Source organism: Molothrus aeneus, chromosome 22 (genome assembly GCF_037042795.1).
Source record: "Molothrus aeneus isolate 106 chromosome 22, BPBGC_Maene_1.0, whole genome shotgun sequence".
NCBI classification, from domain to species: Eukaryota; Metazoa; Chordata; class Aves; order Passeriformes; family Icteridae; genus Molothrus; species Molothrus aeneus.
The window spans coordinates 2,268,462-2,290,026 of NC_089667.1; the positions used below are offsets into that span (position 1 = coordinate 2,268,462).

Consider the following 21,565-nt stretch of genomic DNA (forward strand, 5'->3'; position numbering starts at 1 on the left):
GGATGCTTCAACCCAACATGGGTCCTTGTGCCACTCTCCAAAATACACCAAAACTTGTGCTGGAAAATCTCATTTTTCTTTCTCTGTATTGTTGTTAGATTCTCTGCTTTGGGATGAGCTTTATGGGCTGAGTTGGAACTCCAGAATTGAAAAAAAAGTGAGGGAAAATATCCCAAATTTTAAATGCAGTAACATTATCTAGACCCAAAAGAGTCTTTTTCTCTTGGAAATGATTTATATTGAGCTGCTTTTGCTCAGTCAAATCTCATAACCACTTATTACCTGACATTGTTTGCTGGCTTGCTTCATGTTATAACAATTTCTCAAGCTTTTCAGATCTGTTATGCATGGTAATAATTTTTTTTTCCCACTGGAGATGAACTACTTGGTGGAATTCCTCAAAAAACTGTAAAAATGGAAAAAATTGAGATGTTGTGACTTCTCCATAAATGGACTTGTTGGTAGGAACTGATACCTGTGGATTGTGTTGGCAAGATGAGATGGAACAGGAGAGAGAAATGCAGATTTCAAGATGGAAAGGACCTTAAAACTGTAGGATTTTGCTCCTAAAGCCCCAAATGAGGGGAATTACACTGAAAAAACAATTCCAGAAATTTAGTCAAAACCTAGATTGGGCCAAGGTTACTCCCCTCTTCCTTTCATATTCAAATCCTAGATATTAATTAATTTTTAATACCTTTTTTTTTTTCCTGGGTGTTCCTAGCATCAACTGGCTCCTAACCGTGGGTGAAAACACTGAATTAAGGAGAAATTACAGATTATTGTGCTGTATTTTTTCTCTTGCCTGACTCAAACAATGCTGTTGGCATAGAAACAGCCTTTTGTGGAAAGGTCACCTGTGAGGAGGGTGGTTGAGGTGTAATTCAAGGAGATTACAGGGGATTAGGCTACACTTATATTTATATATTTTTATAGAGATAGGGTGTGTGCATATCCTACTGTCCATATATTCATGGACACCTGCATAGCTACACATATATATATTTATATCTATATCTTTTTAAAAGGAAATGTGATAAGGGAGCAATATCCAGGAAGCTTTGCTAAATTAAAAAGTCGATGATGAAGGGGATGGGGGGTTTTTTTCCCATTTTTTTTTCCTCTATGTGTTTTTTCCCCCCTATTTTTCCCCCCTCTCCCTGCCACATGTGGTGGGGCGATATCAGAACCCAGTGCTGCTCCTCTGTGTTTTTCTCTTGGCTTTAATTAAACCTCAGGCAGAGCTGGAAAAATGTGGCGAGACGAGATAATTGCGCTTATTCCCTGCACGGGGCTGGAGCCTGGGCTGGAAAAAAAAAAAGGGAAAAATAGAAAAATTTGGAGGAGATGTAAAGGTGATGGAGGGTGGCTGAGCTGCACCATCAAGGATGATGGAGCTGTAAGGGTTGGAATGAGAAACTTGGCTGATAAAAACTACCAAAAGTACCAGTTTTCATCCCATTTCCCAACTCTGTATGTCAGAAAAATAAGCAAAATTCTATTTTTTTTTTAATTATTTTTACTGTGACTGCCCTGGATTGCTTGTCTTCTATTTGCTTTCTTTTCCTGTTTTTATTCCATTTGTTTTTTTGGTAATGCATGGGCAAGGCAGGAATTTAAAAGGTTAGATCACTGGATAATTGCATTTACATTGGATAAAACCCCCACACCCTGTGCACGTGTTCTCTGCACTGTGGTAAAAACCTCCCAGTTCCCCCAAACCGGTGTCATCAGTGCAAAATACAGGGAAAATCCCCCCAAAATTTAAATCCCCCCCCCAAAATTCAAATCCCTCCCAAATTCTCCTTTTTTAGAGGAGAAAACCCCTCATTTTTTGAGGCTATTTCCCCCACTGTTAAGGAAAATCAGTGCATTGGAAATGGTTCTGTGTGGTGGAAGGAGCTTCCTGCACCCTGGAAATAATTGGCAAAAAAAGGGTTCAGAGAGGCCACAATATCAAAAATCTCTTTCTCTTCTCTTGCCATCAAGCTATAACAGACTGTGGTAGCAAATATTTGGCTCAGATTGCTTTTTGGTGATTACAGCTTGTCAGAAAATATTGTTTGCATCCTGGAGGAAATATTGTATTTTAACTTTGTTTTCATTCCAAGAAGTCAAAATATTGATTTATATACATGTATATATATTTTTTAAATTTTTTTTTCCCTTTCCATGGTAAAATTCCAAAAGCATTTTCTGTTTGGACACATGGAAGCAAAAAACGATCGGCACCGTCTGCAGACGTGAAATGTTTTGACATTTGAAAATGTTAGTTTCCAATTGACATTTCAGCATAAAATAGCATTAAAATGGCACCGAGTGAAGCTGTTGATTCAAACCAAAAATTAAATTTCATTGAGGCATTTCAAAATGGAATGTTTTTCTCCATTCTGAACTAGCACTTTGGGAAAAGGAGCATTTATTACTGAAGAAATAAAATATTTCTCCCTGGTTTTTGGTATTAAATAGTCCTGACCCACTTGGCTGTAGGGTGGTGGTCTCTGCACTGGGCCACCCTCAGCTGCCCACTTAGGTAGGGATGAGACAGCCAAGAGGGGATTTTTCCATCTAAATGCAGTTTTGGATAAATCATCATGTGTTCATTAGACAAAAAAAAAAAAATTCCCCAAATAATTCACATCAACTGAAAAAAAAACCCCAAAACTTGCATTTATTCTCACATTGGTTGATGGCCAATGGCATTGGAGGTGGGATTTTCCTATTCAGCAGGGAGCAGCTGTGTAGGAGATCAGCCAATAACATCTCAGAGAGAGCTGAAAAACTGCAGCAAGCCTCAAAATCACTTTTATTTCTCTCAGTCCTTGCAGCTCCCATTCCATGGGAAAGCACTGGGGGCAAACTTGGAGCACCGTGTCTGGTATGGAGAGTGGATTGGGCAGCTTCAGCAGCTCCCAGTTTATTAAATCACTCAGATTCTTGTTTGATCTCAGTTATTTGTTTGGCAGGTCGTGATTTTGAGCAGGTTTGGGACATCTTGGAGGATCCTCAGGGGAAGGCAGGCAGGGATTTGCAGGGTGTGGTGCTTTTGGTGTTTCCTGTGATGCTGATGGAAGGGTTGGAGGAAGGGGCTCTCCTTTCACTCCTCTGGCTTGGGAGTGGTGGGGACGATCTTCTGGTGAGGGTTTTGGTTGGAGAAGCAGCATTTCTGAATGCCCAAAAGGTGACCTTCTACTGGAGAAGGTGGAAGAAGGTGTTATTCCTCATCTTTCATCATCCCAACAAAGAAAAACAGACCAAACAAACCCCTCCTGGTTTGGCTTTGGGTCCTCTGGTGGTGCCACTCAGCCCCTCCAGTGGAAATCCTCACTTTTCCTCCCTGAGATGTTTTTACCCTCTGACATTTTCTCACAGACGGCTCCTCCTGGAATAGACCTCGCAGCCTCTTTCCACAAGTTAGAACTAAGAAATACTGAATAAAGAGGGGATTTAAGCTTTGGGAAAAATTCCATATGAAAAATTGCCATTTCCACTGGGTCACACAATGGCTCTTTAGAAAGATCTCAAGTTTGACCAGAATTGATGGCCAAGGCTTCAACTGCAGAGTGTGCTTTCCACCCAAATTGCCAAACGAGGTTATAATGAGTCTCTGGAGATTTCTCTCAATATCTGAAATCACTTAATAGTAGCATTTGATTTTTATGGCAGCCTTTAGGCAGTTGGCTTGAGTCCTGCTTCTACACAGTGTAATCATCAATGCAGGGCTGGGTCTTCTCTCTAGGATCAACAGTTTACTCATTGCTTTGTAGTCATTAACTCGGGGCTGGTCTTTGAAGGGTTAATTGATGCTGCTGTTGTCCTCATCAATACAGAGCTGGGTCTTCTCTGAAGGGTCAATGTTGCTGTTGATGTTGTTTAATAACAGCTCAAAATGTGTCAGTAAGGGTTTCATGGCCACAGTTTCTGGGGGAAGTAGAGCTTCTATTTTCAAATTCTTTCCACAATTTGCCCTTTTCTTGCTTGGAATTTGACTGAAATTAAGGAAATTCTCGAATTGCATTGGGAAGAGAGTATTGCAAAATGATGGTCCAGGAATGTCTTAATATTGAGTTCTTGGACATGAACATTATGGCTTCCATTTGTTTTCTTTTAGTATTAATTAAGATGAATTAATGTGTCAGTGCTGTGGGTTGATACCACACCTGACGCTCCACAGAGTAAATGCCACATCCATGCTTGCTCTTCAGCTGCCAGCTTTCATTTTGATGGGAAAAATCCCCCAAAACATGCATCTTTCCATGAAAAATGGAGAAATGGAAAGAGAATGGAGGTGGAGAAATGGAAAGAGAAATTTCTGATTTCCTGGAACTGCATTTTTCATGGAAGACCTTTGGTTTTTTCGCTGTGCTCCGAGCATGGACATTGGCAGTAAGAACCTGTACCAAGGGGTACTGATCACATGCAGCTCAAATCCATCACAGCCTTACTGCAGGCTATTAATACTTTATTAACTCCATTTAAACTCTGCCTTAATGCTCCTGGTGTGACAAGTGGAAATTATTAAGAAAAGACGGTTTTTAATCGAATTATGGAGTAGTGCTGGGACATGTATGCAACTCACACTGTGCCCTGAGTAGCCAAATTTCTGCAAATATTCTGTGTGCATTTGCATGCAATAGAATATTGGATCTGGGGGGATATGCTCCCAAACTATCCCTGGAAAAGAAATGCTTCTCAGGAGGTTGTTTCCAGCTGAGCCAACCCAAAGCCTGGGGTTTTGCAGCCAAAAGGGGACTGAATTTTGCAGGGGTGAATATTTGAATCTGAATGTCTTACTCTGGTCAGGGGAAGACCCTGAGTTCTAGAAATCTATTCCCATCACAGGAAGAGAAGGGTTTTTCTGGCCTCTTCCTACCTGTGGGGAAATTCAAAGTTTGCATGGTGAAGATTTATACCTCAGAGATGGGAACTTACATTTGCTCTTATTGCTGCTCCCCTTATTTCATCTCAAGCCCTCCCTTCCTGCCCGAACACAGAAAAATACTTCTAAAATTCATTTTCTGCTCTTCTTTCACTTTGCTGTGATGGTTTTTGGTTTTTTTTTGTCTCTCTTTTTGTTGGTCCCTGAGTATGGAGAGTCAAGGCAGGACATTAATATTGATGCTGACCTCGGTTATTAGGAGCTGCATTTCCGAATGTGCCGGCAGCATATAAATACTGTTACTGGGTAATTAGTGAGCCTCAAGCTGAGGCTGGATTGAGCAGGGCTCTGTGTCCTACTTTTGGGATTGGGCTTGGGTTTTTTTGGATTGGGCTGTTGGGGTTTTGCCCCAAGAAAAATCCAAAAATTTTGGAAATGGAAATCCTGACTCAGAAGCACCGGGATGCTCAATAAAAGAGAAAGAAGCAAAACAGAGAGGTAAAAATGGAAGTAAAAGTCTCTTCCAAGGCTTTTCCTTTTTTGAAAGCCTCCTGTACTTGAAATACAAAATAAGAATTTTTAAATTTCCTATATATTTTTTTAGTTGTTTCTGTCCTTTCCTGCTGGATTTCTTGGTTTGCAATTTCTCTTCCCATGCCCCACTTGAATTTTACTCCTCTGGTGCTATAAAAGTTTGGAAAAGCTTCAGTGTTGCCAAAGGGCAAATGCAGCCAGGTTTGTCTGGTTGGATGCACCTGAAAAATGGATACTCCTTGCATTCCTCACTCTCCAGCCCTTTCTGGACACAGAAAACCCTTTTATTTTATTGTCTCCCCAATAAATACAAGAAGGGTTTTCCCATCCAGACAGAGATGGGGAGACATCCCCAGGGCCACCAGATCCTTCCCTTTACCCCATAGTGTGGCTTTGATTGAAACACCATGTGAATAATTTAGGGGTGTTTTGCATCTTTTATACCTCTGAACTTCCACTAAAAGGGGTTTTGAGTTGCTGCTGCTGGCGAAATAGCGTCTGAAGGTGAACAACCCCTGAATTTTGCATGAGCTGTAAGGGCTGTGAATGGGAGTTGGGCTTTGCCTCTGAAGTCAGGTAGGTTTAATGCCTGAATTTGATGAATTAGCAGGGGAGGAAAGCAGTGGCTCCCTGCTTTGGGGGGTAAATCACTGCACCTCACTGCACTCAGAGTTGCAACCCTAACTTCTTGCCCTGTGTTAGTGTCCCCCATTTCTTTTTTAATTGCAGCTCAGTTGCCAGCTTTCCCTCTGCATGGAGATGGTTTGGGTCAAATCATCCCATTTTCAGACCTCCTCACTGGCTGAGGCTTTGAATAGTTTTTCTAGGAGGAGGTGCAGCCTCGTTAGTGGCTCCCCTGCAGGAGCATTCCTGTATCCCCCTGCTTCTGGAGGCTCACTGAGCACTTCAATGGCACTGAACTGAAGGAGGGGAGGTTTAGATATCAGAAAGAAATTGTTCCCTCTGAGGTGCTGAGACCCTGACACACAAGCTTTGGCTGCCCTGGATGCCTGAAGTGCCCAAGGCCAGGCTGGACAGGGCTTGGAGCAGCCTGGGATGGTGGAAAGGGCATTTGCCAGTCATGGAAGAATCTTTAAGATCCAACCCAAACCATTCTGGGATTCTGTGATTCTCTCACTTCTTTCAGAGCTGACTGGCTCCCAGGGCTGCATGAGCAGCAATATGTGGGCTTGACAGGGTGCCTGTGTCAAGCTGCTGGAAAAGATTTAAAATTCCCCAATAATTTCTTTTCCGCAAAACAAATGAATCTTCAGAAGGGCCTTTCCTCACAGTTGCTAAGCCATTTAATTTATCTGAGTCATTTACAATTTGTGATGGGCCTGTTAATAGCCTGATGTGGGGATCAACATCACTTAGACTCAGGGTTGTTTTCTTTATTTTTTCCTTTTTATTCTTTTTTTTTTTTTTTTTTTTGGCCTTTTGGGTTTTAATTTCTTGCTGGATTTGCCCCCAGAGGCACAAAGCTGTGTTTGGAAAACGTCAGCTCTGTCTCCCCAGCCCCTTTGTCATGCTGGTGCAGCTCGGGCTGAAAGCACAAACCACAGCCCACCCATGGGGACGTGCTGCCCTGCTACTACTTAACTGCTTCAAAGTACCTGTCTGTGATATGAAACATGCCATAAAATGAATATATTCCAGATGTCCCAGCGAATTTCCCCTCAGCTCCGCAATCCACCTGGAGGCAGTGCACGCAGCGAGGCTCCTTGGTCCCTGCTGCCTCTCCCACTGCCAAAGGAGCACAGTGAGGGCTCATTTGGGGTTGCACTTTGGGGGGTGGCCATTACCAGACCAGGGTGGTGACCCCAGGTTCTGCTCCTTGCAGTGTGGGGTGAAGATTTCAGCCACTGATGTCCCAGGGAGTGATTGCCCTCCATGGGAGTGGGGGAAATGGGGTTTGCATCCTTAGGTTTGGCGGGGGTCTTTGTCCTGGAGGGGATTTCTCTCTCCATTCTTGGGTGGGGGATCCCCATCCTCAGGGTCTGCAGAATCTCTGTCCTCAGGGTTGTGAGGCTCCTTGGGTTTTAGGGCTCTGCATTGTCAGGGTTGGTGGATCCCCATACTCAGGGTTAGGAGCTCACTCCTTGAAGTTTGTGTGTCTCTATCCTTGAATTTTGGAGATCTCCATCTGCAGGGTTGGGAGATCCCTTTCCTTGGGGTTGGGAGAATTCCCAGCCTTGGGGTTACGTGGATTCTTCCTTGTGTTTTGTAGAGCTCCATCCCTGAGCATCTTCACCTTCAGAGTTGGGAGCATATCTCCATTTTTGGGATATGAGGATCTTCTTCCTTGGGTTTGGAGGAAAATCTTCAACCTTGGGGCTGGCAGATACATCTGGGGTTGGCAGACCTCCATCCTGGAAGGTTCTCCATCTCCAGGTCTGGGCGATCTCCACCAGTGTCTGTCCATGGAGGGAGGACTTCTGTCCTCCATGCTGGCTGGAGCCATGACCCACAACCTCCTCCACACCACAACACCCACATTGCTCAGGGACTGCCCTTGGACAGGCAGCTGCTGGTTGGGGATGATGGGCACCTCTGTGAGCAGAGCAGGCTCCCAGCCTTCCAGCCAGCTCAGCAAATATGACCCTAATTCATTTAAAAGCTTCAGAGAGATCATGCTGGGGTGTGTGTTTGCTGTTGAATTGGGCATTTCCAGGAGACACAGCCAATAATTTCCTTGCTATGCTCTATGTAGGTCCTGGTTGGCTGAGAGGACCATGGAAAAGCTGGAATAACAACCGTGTAGAAGGCAATGAAGAAGGTACAAAAGCTAAAATTACTGTTCATGGCTAATACGTTGCATGGCACTAATTAATTTTTAAACAGCCTCGCTGGGGACCTCATTGCTAAAACATGATGTTTGCTTCTCTGGAACCATAACTGTTAACTCCAAACAAAGCAGAAGAAAGTCAGGAAGGATGAGGAACCACAGGTCCATTAGACTGCATCTGAATTGCCTGACCTGGTGGCCACATCTGATGGCCACTGTGCCTGGGGGGATGCTCTGTCACACCCCTCTGAAGGGATTTTTTTTGGGGTAAAATCCATCTTTCTGGGAGTGCAGAAAGTGTTGTCTGAGCTGCAAGCATGCTGGGAGGAAAGGGAAAACTATTTTTGATTCTGCGCTCACCTGTCTCACTTTACCTGAGTGTGGCTTTCCCTGAATATTTTTAACCATATTTTATTCCTGGTCTCACATGCCTCAAACTGGGGGATTGCTATCATTGCACTCACTCTCATGTAAGTTATTTAATTCAGTCTTTGTCTTGTTGAGAAAAGACTTTCCTCAATGTTTTCATTGCTGCTGACATCTAGATCAACACCCAAATTTATTTATTTGACATTTCCCATTTCCAATTAATCTGTGAAATATTCCTCCTAAAATGGTGTGAGCTGGTAATGCTTTATCTTCCATTTAATGTTTAATTATTCTTTAATTATTTGGACACTTTTCTTATCACCACTTCATGTCCACCTATTAATTCCATCCTTTTAAATTTCATCATCTCCAAAAGAAGGGAATCTCAGCAAGCTTCTGCTAAGTTTATTTTGAAAAATTGTATCAAGTTCAGTAGTTTTACTCACGCCTCTCTGTTTACTCCTTTATTTTAAAATTAGGAAATGTGGTGGTAGCTTGGGGCGAATCTTTTTTGATGTCCTCTGGGTCTGATGGTACCAGAATCCAGCCTGAGCCAGGCTGAGTGTAGAAAATGACAATTACACCATTGAAATAGTGGTTTTTTGCTGTTGGAGGGAGCCTTTGCTGTGTGCCAGTAGCAGCCCTGGGGTCAGGGAGGGCTGGGACTGAGGGGAGCACACGGCCCCCCCAGACGGGGAGATTTCTGTTTCCATATGGAAAAGGGATGTGGCATCTGGTTTCACTCCCAGCAGCTGGCAGCTTGAAGCCTGTGTTTTGCATGGTGTGGAGTAAAGGGAAAATAAAGTGTCGAATTGTTTGGCATTATCAAGGATTTCTGCTCCCCAGGACTCCTGCATAAAGAGATGGAAATTTTAGCTGCTGGAGCCAAGAAACACACAGAAGTATATGAATTTATTACATTTTATCTCATTCCCTTGCAAACAGCGCTGGAAATGTCAAAAGATCATCTATTGTTTCATCGTTTAGAAAGAATTTTTGTTTTCTAGTTGTAATTTCCTTGATGCCTGGCTGTGGGGAAGGAAGAGAAATTGGAGCAGGAGCTGGCAGGGCTGCGGCAGGTTGAACATGCAGGTTTGTCTGGCCATGGAGCTACATGCATTTAAATTTCTCACATCCCAGGTTTTTAATTTAACAAATGTAATTAAGGCTGGGGTAGGTACTCGGATTATTCATTTACTCCAGATGGAAAAAATTAAATTGAATGCAAATTCCGTAATCAGACGTGAAGTTGAGGATGTCGGACGTGATGGGGAAGTGTCAGCACATTAATCGGACTGCTTTCCCTAAACAGCCCCCAAATCTAAGAGCCAGGGATTATTTGAATAATTGAGGTGGCATTTGATAAGATATCTGATTGCTGATATCTCCTTAAGACGAAGCCCTAATTGTAATTCTCCATCAAGAAGGATTAATCTGCGCTGGGAATGGCGTGGTGTCGCACTCCCTCCCCTGAGTTTTGGGTTTTTATCAAGGGCTGCCATGCCCAGGGAAGGTGCCAAAGTGATTTATCGCTTCTCCTGTTACTTTATCCTTGTGCCAAGAGGTCGTCAGGTAGCACAGCTTGGCACTGGGGATCTGGGCATCCCAGGCTGCCTGAGTCCCACAGAGCTGGGTCTGTATTTTGGAGGTGCCTCCCATTGTTGGAGAAGGATGCGTCCTTGCATCTTAATGTCCCTTCTTCGTGTCTTCAGGGCACAGTTAGACATTTTTTCCTCTGGGAAAGGGAGACAAAATGGGGACAAAGTGTCCCAACTTCAGCAGAAGGCCATGTTGGAGGACCATGACCCCATCCACGACCCCAGTCATCTGATAGGACCCAATCTTGGAAAACTTCTGGGGGTTGATGGACATTGACTCCCAACTCAGTCTTGGCTGGGGTAGAGACATGGTTTAGGAATGGTCCCCCCAATTTAGTGCTTCTACTGAGAGTTTGCAAACCATGCTGCCATTCACTGGATCCCCTTTCTCCTCCCCTTCTCCTCCTGGAGAAGTGAATTAGAGGCATGAAAAGCAAAAGTCATCATCAAAAAGATGAGTTGAAATGAGAATAATTTACTGGAAACCAGAATGAGGAAACAAAGAGTAACAGCAACAGCATTAATAACAAAAGGGTACCAAAAAAGAGCGATTCACATACGAGCTGCTCACCTTGGGCTAGAGCTGCTCCTCGGGGAAGGGAGTCCCTTTCCTGCCCCTCCCCCCAAAGCAACATGTGAAGTGGGATAGAATAACCAGGGCCTGGCCATGGCCCCTCCCGGCCACTGCAGAAATTAACCCTCTCCTGGCTGGAACCAGGACAGGTACCAGGAGGAGTTTCCACTCAATCTGGCCACAGACACTTGGTCATAATCATAGAAATCTTTCCTTGTGGAGTCTGTTTTGCTGCCAGCACCGTTGGCTCCTCTTAAAACCAGGCATGGAAAGGTGGGGAGAGAGGTGTGGACTTTCCTCCTTGATTCCCACACCCTGAGTGAGATTAGAAAGGATTTAAATTGCTGAAATGACAACTTTAAAAAAAATGAAGATCCAGTCTTGTAAGCAAATAATCATCATGGTCTTTCCTTCTCCCTTCCTCTATATTGCAGCAAATGAAAAAAAAAAAACAAAAGGGAAAAAGATGAAAGAGGGCAGAGGGATAAAGCTTGAAAGAGGTTTGAAAGAGTTTGCTGTTTGGTTTTTTTGAGAGCTTGAATATTTTGAAACAAGCTGTAAATGGAAATTTTTCCTTGTGAGGGTGGTGAGGGCCTGGCACAGGTTTCCCCATGCCTGGAAATATCCAAGGCCAGGCTGGATGGGGATTTAGACCAACCTGGGGTAGTGGAAGGTGTTCAGGAGTTGGAAGAAGATGAGTTTTAAGGTCCCTTCCAACCCAAACCATTCTGGGATTCCCTGATTCTATGTAATAGAAAATAAAAAGTGTTGGGGAGAAAATAATCCTGAACACTTCTGCAGTCAGTGCTTTGCCCAGAAGTGATGAGGATATATTGGATTTTTCCTGTTGCTAAAGCAAAGTGAAATGCAGAGATTTTTCATTTTTTCTCCTTGTCCTACCGTCCCACCTTCTCCTGTGACTGTGTGCCAGTGGCCACTCCTGATGGATTGGGTGCACCAAGGGATTTTAGCCATGTTCTGGACAGTGCATTCACAGCCAGAAAAGCATTATATCCCCTCAAAAAACCCACTAACCCCACCCCCTCAAAAACCAAACAAAAATCCCAACTTAAATCACTTGAGATAAGTTGGGTGTTATCTTAAATTGCAAATTGCTTGTTTGCTTCTCCAGCTGGAGCTGTTAATTCAGAACAATTAACACACGTTTAAAACCCAGACAAAGCATATGGAGGCAGTCCTTGGGAAAAGAGCCTCTTTGGGATGGAGTGCCTCAATAGGAGATTGGAAGGATAACTCCAGTTTGGCTTTCCCCTTAGATCCTGGCAGGTGTTGTGGGGAATGACACAAATGCCAGAGTTTAGGCCTGCTGGATGCTAGGTTGAGGGATGCTCAAAGCAAGACCCAGCTGGGTCTCCAGACCCAAAAAGAAATCCAGTGTTGACAGTCACTGTTGGGATGAATTTATCACTGAGGCAGTGCCTTCATCCTTCAAATATTTCTTCTTGATGAAGAAATAACAAATCCTAGAGTGACTCCTAAAATAATGTCTGAAATTTTTTTATTGGCCCCTTTGCAATGCCATGGAACACCTCCCTAGCTCCATCCTTCAGGCCTTTTGTGGCATCATTTTGGAACTTGCCATTTATTTTCTCAGGTTCCCTTTTGATTTTTGATGCAGGTGAAGAGCAAAAGCCTAAATCTGGAAAGAAACCTCCAAAATACAGGAGTTCAACCTTCTTAAAATATTGATGTGAGCTCAACCTGCTCAAAATATCTCTGGGTCAAGGAGCAAGGAGGTGAGCTCATTGCTTTTTTGCAGGGACATAAACCACTGTTAGACTTTTATGGGATGCTGTAGGAAATGCTGCAGCAGTTGTTGCATTTTTGCAGCCCAGTGGTGGCTTAAGGGGTGATCCATCCTTTCTTCCACCCTTGCCTCCATGTATCCATGGGTCTTTTCACCATGTGTGTTCATCCATGCATCTGTGCAGCCTTGCATCCCTGAATCCATGTGTCCTTCATTTGTCCATCCATAATTTTTGGTCTTACATTTCTGACCAGCACTGCACACAAATTTTATTTAGGACACTCATGAATTTTTTTTTTCTCAAGTGAAAAAAATCCCACAAATCCAAATGTTTTCCTCAGAAACTTTACAGGAATTGGCATGGCTGAACGTGCAGCAGCATCCCCTACAAATGATGGGAAGATAAACTTTTCCATCTCAAAGTTGGCACTAGGATTTTGGGGTTGGGGACCCCTGTAACATGAGCCCCCCAAAACCTTCATCCCCCTGAGCTGTGAAAGCCAAGCAGGTCATCTTTAAGAGCTTTTTCTGCAAACCCTTTCCTGCTACTCCCCCATCCGAGGATGGATGTAGGCAGCACAGGCAAATCTGAATAACTAATCAGAGTCCTCATTAACCCCCCACTGAGATGCTCAAACATTCACTTTGCTGTTTGTGAAGCAGGAAAAAAAAAAAAAAAAAGGAAAAGGGAAAAAACCTCATAAGCCACCCTGCATTAAAATTGATGTGTTATTAATCCCACTGTTCCAGACCTCATGGGCACCGAATTTTCCTGCGTCTGGCCCGAGGCTGAACAGTATGGTGCTGCTTCTGCAGGGCACTTTGCCTTTCCATTATTTATCAGCACAGTGGAGAGAGGCTGCTTTTGTTCCCTGGATCCAGATGTGTTCACATGCACATGTCTGGGGAGGGGATGTCCAATATTTCCCTACGTGCCCCTTTTGGGTAAATGTGAGCCCCCTACACAGGGCTCTGCCAACAGACACGTCTCTCCCAACTGTGTTTAGCCTCAGAGCAGCTTTGCTTTTGCAGAAACACAAAAATATTTGGGCATGTCTCAAATCTTTCACTCTCTCTGAGAAAGGGTGGGGTTTGTGCATCAGCAGTTTAACTTCTGAAATGAAAATATTATATTCTTCTTTGCCCCAGCATCCCCAAAACCTGGTCCCAGCCCTTTTCCAGAGGCGGGAGAGAAATTGCACTGTGTGGGGAAAAGCCCAACACACCAAAGGTTTTTGTTTTTATCACAGAAGTCCTCCTGGCAGGTGGCAGCAGGTGTTGCCAAGGCATTTGGAGAGTCATGATCATCCCTTGAAGCTCCTTAAAGGGTTAACTGAAACTTGAGCTTTGATTTCTGCATTTGTACTGATTTTCACACCTACAGGTCTTTGGCTGTCCCCAGGGGTGTGGAGCTTGGGGCCAGTAGAGCTTGCTGCTGGGCATAGTGTGGGGTATAAAAATAATTCAACAAAACCCAGCATTACTGGGGATTTCACCATTTGTGGTTTCCTTCTAAGTCAGAGGAGCTGGAATTAAATTTATTAAAACATGATAGTCACAATTAAACAGCATTGACATGATGAGGCTGGAAGTACCACGGCCTGCTCACATTGGAGAAACAAAATGACATGCTGGGAAAAGCCTTCTTGCTTTAAAATCCTGTGCTTTTTACAAAAAAATCCTGAATTTTCTTTTGCTAAATGTCAGCTTTATTAGCATCCCCTTACACTTCATTAAAACTTGTTAACAGGGATGCCCTTGGCTTTTTGCAGCCGGGGTAGAGGCTGCTGTCCCAGGTTACTGGGCTCCCAAATCTGCTTTAGATGCTGTTCAGGCCAGGAAATCAGGATTTAGGGCATTTGTGGGCATTGATGACTTGTCAGAAATGGTGTCTCAGTTATGACCCCGGGGCAGCTGCTGAGTACAAGCATGAGCAGCCATGGGACACCAGGATCTTGCTGCCTTGCATTGCCTGTGGTGGAGCATCTTGGAGGAGGCATCTCCTCCATTCCCCTTTGCACCGGGAGACTTCAAAGGCCTTTGCTAAACTTCAAAGGATGCCTTTTGAAGTTGTTAAAAGTGCTCAAAAAGACTTCTCTCTCTCTCTCTCTCTGCAAGGGTGTTCAGGGAGATGTCCCTGCTGGGGTTGGCTCTTTGTGTTCCCCGTGATGGGGACAAAAACGGCGTCGTTTCTGCAGAAGGCGCGCAATGGTTTTGTCCTAAATGCATGCAGCACCCAAGGCCTCAGGCCTGGCCACCTCCAAGGATGAAAATCAGTCTGTCAGAGCTCTTTTAACACTGACAGAGCCTTATTTCTGCTCCTTTTCCTCCAGCCCTTGTGTTTTGTTCACACAGCAAGCTCAGATGGCAAAAGTCTTTCCTGTGGGATAGAAAAAAGTCTTTATAGAGTGAAGGACTGGTGCAAAACGTGAGCTTTTCCATTGTGATGTCAGGACAAATCCAATGAAAATCAAGTCCAAATTCGTGATTTGTATTTGGCATCAGCCCATTCATGCTCCTCCAAGGCATGAACATTAATTCTTTACCTTAAATAACCTTAATATTTCACCTGCTGTTGTGGTGGAAGTTTTGGACTCAGGCCCTTCTGAGCAGATCAGGTCTCTACATCTCTTGGCTGGACCTACACTGGTCTGAGAAGTCAAGAGGCACCTTGACCTTTTGTCTCTTCCATCAAATTTTCCACATTTGGAGGTTTCTGCTGTGTTTTGCCCTGAAATGTTCCAGTTGTTTCCAGATCTCTCCTTGGGCAATGACCTTAGACCAGGTTTCCAGGAATGCAGGCTTCCCCTTGTAACTCCTTTGGACCATGTTCCTGGGGGAGATGATGGACACCCGCCCTGAAGGCACAAAACTGCACCTGCTGTTCTTGCCAGGGGTTTGGGATGGAGTTAAAACCAGGGGAAACAGTTCCCATGGATGTCCTGTCTGGCCTCACCACACCAGACACGGCTCTCTGCTGGTGATGTGTAGCAGAGATGCATCCCTGGGGTGTGTGGTGGGCACCTGAGGAGCTCTCCAGAGGTTCTGTGCAGGTTTTGAGGTATCTCAGGTGTATATGGGGCATCTGAGGAGCTCTCCAGAGGTTCTGTGCAGGTATCTCAGGTGTATTTTGGGCAGCTGAGGAGTTCTTTGGAGGTTCTGTACATGTTGGGAGGTATCTCAGGTGTATATTGGGTATCTGAGGAGTTCTTTGGAGGTTCTGTGCAGGTTGGGAGGTATCTCAGGTGTTTACTGAGCATCTGAGGAGCCCTCCAGAGGTTCTGTGCATGTTGGAAGTTATCTCAGATGTATACTGGGCATCTGAGGAGCTCTTTGGAGGTTCTGTGCAGGTATCTCAGGTGTATATGGGGCATCTGAGGAGCTTTTTGGAGGTTCTGGGCAGGTTGGAAGTCATCTCAGATGCATACTGGGCATCTGAGGAGCTCTTTGGAGGTTGTGTGCAGGTATCTCAGGTGTATATTGTATCTGAGCAGCTCTCCAGAGGTTCTCTGCAGGTTGGGAGGTATCTCAGGTGTGTACTGGGCATCTGAGGAGCTCTCCCGAGGTTCTCTGCAGGTATCTCAGGTGTATTTTGGGCAACTGAGGAGCTCCTTGGAGGTTCTGTGCATGTTGTGAGGTATCTCAGGTGTGTACTGGGCATGTGAGGAGCTCCTTGGAGGTTCTGTACAGGTATCCCAGGTGTATTTTGGGCATCTGAGGAGCTCTTTGGAGGTGGTGTGGTGGCATATATCAGATGTACACAAAATCATCAGTTCAGAACGCGGAGGTGTGCATACATCTGCCTGTGTTAGACATTTATCAGCAATCTGAGGAGCCCTGAATGGGTTTTGTGCACCAGGGTGGGTGTTTGGGATGCATATTGAAATCTCAGGGGCTCTCTGGAGGTGACACATTTATCAGAGCTCTGAGGAGCTCCCTGAAGGTGCTGTGTGCCATGCTGGATGTGCTGGGTGTGTAACAGAGATTTAAGGAGCTCCAGGTGTGTTTATCAAAGGTGTCCATGCCAGCTGTGCATGGGTGAGGAGCTCTCCAGGGTGGGTTGGTACCAAGGTGATGCATCAGGGCTGGGCTGAGAGCAGCTTGGCAGAGGTTGTGTGCATCAAGGGACATTTATTGGACTATAGATCTGTAATAGAAGGGATTTATACTGGAGCTCTTTACCAGGAGATATATATCAGGGTAGATGCATCAGACACAGATTGGAGATCTCAGGTGATGTTTATAGACACAGAGGTAATATCTGGGGTGATGTACATTGAGGGACATTCATCAGAGGGATATTGAAGCTCTGAAGGGCTCACTAGAGGTGTTATATATGGAGAGATCTGGTGAATTTTATCTCTTGTATTCCATTTTTTTTTATTTGCAGTCAAACACAAAACACCCCAGTGTGGGTGGCTGTGCTGGTCCTTGCTCAGCCCATCTTTGTTTTTCCACTGGAACTGCTGAGATGGGCCCAGAAATCCCAGTCCCATAAAGGGCAGATTCTTGGCAGCTGCAAAATCACCTCTAGCATATGGATGGACTTTTCCTTATTCAGTAGTGTCTGGGAGCTCCCCCATTTTGGACGTAGTGGCTGTTCCCCAGTTCACTCTGTGTGAGCCCAAGTATAAAAACACCTTTGTTATAAAAAGTGTTTTGAATATTATAAAAATATTGCAATTTATCAGGGAAATGCCAAATATTATATTATATTATATTTTTCATATATATTATATAAATTATATAGTATAAATGTTATATATTATCTTTTATAATAAATAATTTTATTATAATTAATAATAAATAAATATTATAATTTTATTACAATTAACCAGGGAAATATAAATTATAATATTATAAATAACCAGGGAAATGCCAACTACCAGCATGAAATGGGGGCAGAGCCAGCCATCAGTGCTGTTTCATTCCTTATTTCCTTTTTTCTCCTTTTCAGACCTGGATTGCAGCAGTAACCCTCAGAGTGATCCCGTGAGGAGCTTGAGGAGCTTTCAGCACCCAGCAGGAGAGGAAGAGGAGGGGACAGGACCACCTTGGCCTCCATCCCCTGTGCACAGACCAAGGAGGAGCTCGCCTTCGTTTGCTGGACACATCTCGGTTCGACCTTGAAAAATCTGATTTCTCTTTGTCCTTTTTTGGAAATGTTCAAACCTGATGGGGAAAACCCCTGATCTAGCTCAGACATCAGTCTTGCTTTCATCTCCAGGGGATATTCCCACCTATGTTTTCCTTGATTTATCCTATTTTCCCCATCATCCTCCAGAAAAAAAACCATTAAGAGAGACTTGCCATCCATGGCTCCACTACCACTGCACTTTCCTACTGCAGACCTTCATCCTTTGCTTAATATTTCACTTTCTTATTTTATAATTTTTCTGAATATTAAAATATTCTCTAAATATTAAAATATATATAATAATTATATTATATATAAAATATTTCATTTTTGCTTTCCCAGGTTGTGATCCCTACCCAGTTTTCAGGGCAGTGGGAGGACACTTCCAGGGCAGTGGCTCCCTGAGCACCCCCTAACAGTAAGGCTGCTTTGCTTTATATTATTTAAGCAATTATATGTATTAATTGTGCAATTATGTATATTAATTGAGCAGGATGTGGTGAGTCATGACCTTGGTGTGGCTTTATTTAGAGGAATTTCTGCTGTTTTCTGTTGATATAATTTAAATTGTATCAACCCTTCCCTAAATGCAGTAAGCATTTCAGAGCAGAAACACTTATTTTTTTAAAAATAAATCAGTCTGTGCAGGGAGTCTTGTTTTAAAGCTCAAGTGTAGATAACATATTGTTAAGAGCCCTACAAGGCATAAGCAGCCTGGAGGAAAACACAGATATATTTTTGTGAAAATACTCTGAAATATAGGTTGTTATCACTGCAAAATTTTGGCACAGCCGGCAGTAGGGTGCAAAGAAATGGCCACCAACTAAAAATAAATGAAATGCAGAGCTTAAAATAAGATGTACATGAAACCAAGGGTTTCACAGTCCTTTAGTCAACCCTGATCACTAAAATTAGGGCTTGACAGAGTGACAAATGTGCTTGATCCATGCCAAAACCAGGGCACCAGCAGGTGACACAGAAAATAAAACCCTGCTGGCTACAACTTCCCTCCTGTAGGAGCAAAGAGAAATCTTTGGTCACTGAAAATGGGGGTGGCCCCTTCAATTTGTGTAAATATTCTGCAAAAGTGCCTGGTTTCACTTTAAACTGGTTATATTTAGGTGGGGGCTTCTCAGGGAAAAACCCAAACCGTTCATTTGGTCCTTGGCCCAGCAGAGCATCTTTTCTCTTAGTCTTTTCTTTTGAATCTTGCCTCCTCTGAAAGTAAAGTAAGAAGTGAAGGAAGTAAAGTAAGAAATAAAGTAAGAAGTAAAGTAAGAAATAACGTAAGAAGTAAAGTAAGAAGTCCCCTTCCCTCTTAGTAAGAAGCAGCCAGCAGGGGCAGGATTATTTCCCCTAGGCTGCCCTTTGATTCTTGTGGTGACCCTGCTTCAGCCAAAACAAAAAACACACGATGAAGGAGGTGGTGAAAATCTCCTCAGCTTGATTTTACCCCTTTTTGATAAAGGTACAGGTTGGGTTCATGTTGAAATTACTTTTCTGGTGAGTGTGGGGGAGATTGGGGTCACCACAATGACCAGTTTTTGGGGGGGATCCTCCCTGCTTGGTGTCCTCCTTCCAGTCTGTATTTCAGAGTGAGTGAAAGTGATGCCTTGGAGTGGCTCCTGGAACAGAGGCCAGACAGAGTTCAGAGAATAAAGTGGGGATTTATGAAAGGCCTTTACCAGCCACACCTTGGGCAGTCAGAGCCTCCCACAGGCTGCACCCAGCATGGACAGGGGTCATGAGTTTTTCAGGCAGATTTAAGTTTGGTCCATTGTCTGGGTTTGGAAAGCCAGGTGCCTGCTAAGGAAGGCAGGAGCCTCCCCTGAAATGGAGAATGTGAAGCCTCCCCACCCCTCTGAATTGCTATAAAATTTAAATTAAGGGGCTCTCAGGCAAAAATATGGGAGCAGGAAATAGCAGTTCTTTAATAAGGAAGAAAATAAAAGGATAAAATAAACAATGCAGTGAACTAAACCAACACTGCCAGAGTCAGAACCCAGCCTGACACCCTGTGGGTCAGGGTGCTGGCAGCAGAACCATTGGAATTGTGGCTCAGCCCTCCTGCAGTGTCAGGGCTGGTTCTGCTGGAGCAGGGATCCTGGAGAAAGGTGCAGTCTCTGCCTCTGAAGATCCAGGGCAAGAGGCAGCTGCTGCTCCTCTGGGAAACCCAGTGCAGAAGCTGTGCTGGTGTTCCAGAATCTCCAGATTATATCCAGGTAGGAATGCTTGGCTGGTGTTCCAGAATCTCCAGATTATATCCAGGCAGGAATGCTTGGCTGGTGTTCCAGAATCTCAGATTATATCCAGGCAGGAATGCTTGGCTGGTGTTCCAGAATCTCAGATTCTATCCGGGTAGGAATGCTTGGCTGGTGTTCCAGAATCTCCAGATTATATCCAGGTAGGAATGCTTGGCTGGTGTTCCAGAATCTCCAGATTATATCCAGGCCGGAATGCTTGGCTCCTCCCTCTGGGCTCACATCTGCCAATGGGATGCTGCAGTTCTTATCAGCCATGCAGGGACATTCCATAGCTGTTATCAGCAGATGTCCCCCTGGAGGCAGGAGTGATTGTGGTCACTCAGAGAGAGAGATAAGGCAAACTGCCCACTTGACAAAAGATAATCTGCCATAGAGATGGTAATAGAAAACATCTTGCCTTGCAATCTGGAACATCCATTTACATATCAGGGGTTAATTCTCCACTTACAGCTTCAGGCAGTGAGGTCCCATTCCCCCAGTTTGCTCCTCCCCAATTCACTTTTATTTGTACTTTTCTGGGCCTGAGGCTGTTGGGTGCCCTTGGGTTCCAGGCCCAGAGGAATTGTTTTGTCTGACCAAGATGTGGAGACAGGAGCTGACACTTCATATGGAGTTAGAGTTATGCACTAATGCAGCACAGGGTTTGGAAAATATAAAGGCTAAAATCTCAAGGCATCAAAAGTACTCTGTGCCCTGCCACGTGTTTTGTGTGCTTTGGGTTGCTCTCTTTGGAGGAGCTGTGGCTGTGGAGGACACAAAGTGCTGGAAGCTTCTCCAGCAAGGAGACCAAACCAGAGCTGCTCAGCAAATTGTGCCCACAGGGTCCAGACATCTTCCTTGAAAGGCACAGGAGGATGTGATGGTGGTGGGTGTCCATTTAATGACCTTCTGGAACACTGGGCTGGCATCACTCTAAGTGGTTAATGACAGAAATTACCTGAAGGCTTCTGAGAAACAGCTTGGTTTCCCTTGGCTTTCCCCACTGTGTGTTAGAGCCCTCAGTTTCCAGGCACCAAACAGCAATTTCAGCTTTCCTCCTCCTGATGCCCCAATGACCACAGGATGCACCTCTGAGGCCAGGCCATACCTTTTGTCATTGTGCAAAAAAAGCTGTGAAAAAAAATTCAGCCTGTCTGTCTCACACCATGAACACTTTCCAGTCCTTTTTTGATCCCAATTTCCTCATCCTGTTGAGTTCAGACCAGGCTGAGATTTACTCCCATTTGGAGTAAATGGAGAAGACAGTCTTATTAAGCATTACTAAATGAGTTTGAAACCCATTGTAACTCCCTATAAATCACCATGTCATATTTCAAACTTCTCTTTCATCACTGAGGCTGGAAATATGGCCCAAAAATTGCTTTCAAATGGGCAAATGAAAAATGTTTCAATTGTGGTGATGAATCAAGGTGTTCCCATCTCAGTCTTCAGTGCCTTGGCTCGGGGTTTGGATAGGGACAGCTCCCTGTAGGTGCCAGGAAGCCTGACATGCCTCAAGGGAAACCTTATTTTTGTTTTCTGGTCAGCAGAGTCATTTTTCATAGGGAATTTTACATTTGACGTAGGAAATTCAGGGGGAAGGCAAGACCGGGAAGAGCCAGAGAGCTGCAAGAGAGGGATGTGAAATGAAAACTCAGTGAGTCAAGAGTTTATC

The 21,565-nt window shown here is 44.3% G+C and overlaps 1 protein-coding gene across 3 annotated transcripts in view; it reads left to right on the forward strand.

Annotated features, from left to right (window-relative positions):
- Positions 1-21,565, forward strand: part of PKNOX2 (PBX/knotted 1 homeobox 2) — a 104,028-nt gene that overhangs the window by 46,257 nt on the left and 36,206 nt on the right. The window contains exons 2-4 of one of the 3 annotated variants that reach the window (XM_066564383.1): positions 8,127-8,192; positions 17,468-17,628; positions 17,990-18,065. The gene's annotated coding sequence lies outside the window, so the exon portion shown is untranslated. Of the gene's footprint in view, positions 1-8,126; positions 8,193-9,613; positions 9,663-17,467; positions 17,629-17,989; positions 18,066-21,565 lie in introns of those variants that run through there. The other 2 variants (XM_066564385.1, XM_066564384.1) reach the window with 2 other exon arrangements.